The sequence below is a fragment of the Octodon degus genome, unplaced genomic scaffold (genome assembly GCF_000260255.1).
Source record: "Octodon degus isolate 3935 unplaced genomic scaffold, OctDeg1.0 scaffold00076, whole genome shotgun sequence".
NCBI classification, from domain to species: Eukaryota; Metazoa; Chordata; class Mammalia; order Rodentia; family Octodontidae; genus Octodon; species Octodon degus.
In genome coordinates, this window is record NW_004524652.1 from 10,398,975 (window position 1) to 10,402,857 (window position 3,883).

Below are 3,883 nucleotides of genomic sequence, written 5' to 3' on the forward strand. Positions count from 1 at the left end.
CACACACACACACACACACACACACACACACATAAATAAATAAAATTTAAAAAAAAAAAGAGTAATATGATACATTCTTAGTATAAAATGCCACTTGGCAATTGAAAGTGACAAATCCCAAATATCAACAAGGATGGATCTCAAAGGATTATACACTATATCATCTTATTTATTTATTCATTTGTTTTTTTATGTATTTAGTACAGGGTCTTACTACACAGATCAGACTCATAGTGATCCTCCTGCTTTGAGCCTCCCAAATGCTGGGATTACAGGCGCATGCCACCACGCCCAGTCTCAATCGCCATCTCAGTGTGCCCTGGGGGCAGGGCCTGGCACAGCACAGTGGGGACTGAACCCTGGTCCTTGCAACTGCCTAAGCAGGTGCTTTAATCCGCTGAGCTATCTGGCCAGCCCTTATAATCCTATTTATATAACACTGTTTTCAAGCTAGGATTTCACTATATAGTTCAGGTTGATGTTGAACTCTGTGTAGCCCAGGCTGTCCTCAAATTCAGAGATCCTCCTGCTTCAGCCTCCCAAATGCTGGGGCGGCAGGTGTGCACCACCACATGCAGCATTATATAATATTCTTCACAAAACAATACTATCGGGGCTAGGGAGATAGCTCAGTTGATAGCCTGAGTTCAATCACCCGTTCCGGGGGAAAAAAAAACAAACCAAAAAACTATACAGATGGGGAATAGATGAATGGTCGCTAGAGATTAGGGAGGGGAGAGGTCGGAGGTGGGAATGTGTGTAAAAGGTGCAAAATAAAAATCATAGGAGGGGCCGGGGAGATGGCTCAGTGAAATAAGCGCTTCCCTGGCAAGCTCAACGGCCTGAGTTCAATCCCTGGTTCTGCAAAAAAAAAAAAAAAAAAAAAAAAAAAAAAAAATCATAGGAAGTCATTGCTTTGAACTAAGCTCTTGTGGACTAAAAATCAAAATGGAGTCACTCATGCTAAAGCTGAAAATAAGCTGTTTCCTGACTTCGGCAGAAATTTGGATTAGAGGGCTAACAGCCCAATTTCCCAAGTAGGTCTGCTTCAAGGACCATGACAGTATCGTCTGCTCTGCCTGAAGCCTTACACAGTATACTAACCTGAGAGCATCTATACTGACTCGTCCATGATTTTCCCATCATCCTCTCTGCTTTGCAAGGAAAGGACCAATCAGCCTTTCTTGGTCTTCTGTTTCCACTGTCTTCAGGCCCTGGGCCCAGAAATGGGGCCCTGCCATAGGGACAGCTCCCCGGTGGTGTGGCCCCCGCCTGAGAGGGCCTGTTCCTTTGCAGCTCCTTCTCCCTCCCTGCTCCCTGGCTGCCGTGGGGAAAGCAACTCACCAGGTCCTTGCCATGCAGCCCAGACTGACTTCAAACTTCTGGACTGCAGTGATCCTCCTGCCTCAGCTTCCCTGAGGTAGGTGGGCTTGCAGATGCATGCCCCCACACCCCGAGGAGCACTGTGTTCAGCACCCAGCATCTCCCTCCCCCAAAAGACCCTTAAGCGGAATTACTCTAATTCAGCCCCTTTGACAGATCATAGCAGAAAGTGTCCTGGACATAAACCATTCTCAGTCTTGACTGTAGTTGTCACATGAGTCTGCAAAGCACAAAGTGACATAGACCCAAATACTCAGATACCTGCAAAAGAACACGTGTGAGGCTGCTGAAACCAGACCAAGGCCAGGGAGTGGAATCCCTACCAACATTCTAATAGTGCAGATGCTACGACTGGGGAAACTGGGATCTCTCCATATCATTCCTTAAGTGGCATGTGGAGCTACAATTCTAAAAACAAAAGAGTAATCTGCGATGCCAGGTGCTTGGGAGGCTGAGGCAGAAGGATTGCAAATTTGGGCTCAGGCTGGGCAACTTTACAAAACCTCATCTCAAAATCAAATTAACAGAGCTGGCAGTGTAGCTCAGTGCGCCCTGGGTTCAATTCTCCCCTACTAGGCAGGGTTTTTATACAGTTAAATATACACTTGTCACGTGGCCCGGCCATCGTACTCCTGAATATTTACACAAGTGACATGGAAATTGATGTTCTCACAAAGCCTGGATGCGGATGCAGGTTGTATTTGCTTTTGCCCAGGACTGGAAATGAACCAGCTGCCCTTCATGTGGCGAATATGAGTCAACAAACTGTCGAACACAGCATTCATGTTACAAATACTACTCGGCCATGAAAAAGAATGAATTGCAGATACAGAGCCCCAAAGCAACTTGGCAAGCCTCTAATGAAGGCGGCTAAAGGCAAGAGGGCTGGCTCCCTGGGCTGCAGAGTACATGGTCCTGCCTGGTAGCTGCTAGAAAAGGCAAAACCATGGCAGATGGAAAGCAGGCTTGCAGCTGGAAACACAGCTGGACACAAGTGTTAATGTCATTACAAATGAGCACAGGAGGAGCCAGGGAGATAGTTCAGTAGGATAAGCACTTGCCTGGCAAGCACAAGGGCCTGAGTTCAATCCCTGGTTCTGCAAAAAAAAAAAAAAAAGGCACAGGACCTAGAGGGGCAATGGAAATGCTGCCTTTCCTGATTGTAGAGGCGAGCGTGCAATTCCACACATGTGCCACAACCACAGCACCACATGAGGAAACATGACTTCCCTTTTTGGGGGGCAGAACCAGGGATTGAACTGAGGCACTTACACTTGCCAGGGAAGCGCTTATTCCACTGAGCCATCTCCCCGGCCCCATGACTTCCCTTAAATGTAAGCTATATCTTCAGTTTTAAAATTAAGAGCAACAAGGGCTGGCAAGATAGCTCAGTGGACCAAGCGCCTGCTTAGGCAAGCACAGGGATGGGGATTTGATCCCAGCACCACATGCCACGTGGGCCCACCCCCGGGTGCGCTGAGCCCACCACTGAGACCGGATGTGGTGGTGCCGCCTGGAATCCCAGCGCTGGGGAGACTGAGACAGGAGGATCACTATGAATCTGAGCTGCATAGTGAGACCCTGCACCAAACGCATTTTTAAAAAGTTATTTTTAAGAGAATTAAGAGCAGGGGCCGGGGAGATTACTCAGTAGAATAAGCGCTTGCCTGGCAAGCACAAGGGCCTGAGTTCAATTCCCAGTTCTGAAAAAAAAAAAAAAAATTAAGAGCAGTGAGATATGGGTTTTACTATAACTTCACATCAACTCATTCAGAGATAATATGTATGATGCAATGCAAGATGCCCAAAGGTAAAATGCACATTATTTTAGTTATTTTAAGAAAATATCGGGGCCGGGGAGATGGCTCAGTGGAATAAGCACTTCCCTGGTAAGCACAAGGGCCTGAGTTCAATCCTCGATTCTGCAAAAAAAAAAAATAAATAAATAAATAAATAAAAAGAAAATATCTTAGGGCTGGCCAAATAGCTCAGCGGATTAAAGTGTCTGCAAGCAGGTGGAAGGGCCTGGGGTTTGATTTCCGGACCTGTCGCGCCAGCCCCATGGGGGGGGGCACTGAAACGTTGATTGAGACTGGGCGGGTGGTGTGCGCCTGTAATCCCAGCTCTTGGAAGGCTGTAAACAGGCAGATCACTATGAGTCCAATCTAGTTGTGAGACCCTGAACACCCTGTAAACTCTTTCCTAAACTACAAAAAAGAAAGAAAGAAAAAAAAAAGAAAGTATCTTCTAGGGGCCAGAGAGATAGCTCAGCAGACTAAAGCACCTGCATAGGCAAGCTTAGGCACAATAGCTCAGGGACCTCAGTTCAATCCGGGGCACCACATGCTGGGTCAGCCCTGCTCCCCAGGATGGGCTGAGCTGGCCACAGAGTCTAGGCATAGTGGTGTACACCTCTAGAACATATATATTCTAGGGCCGGGGAGATAGCTTAGTGGAATAAGTGCTTGCCTGGCAAGTGCAGGGACCTGAGTTCAATCCC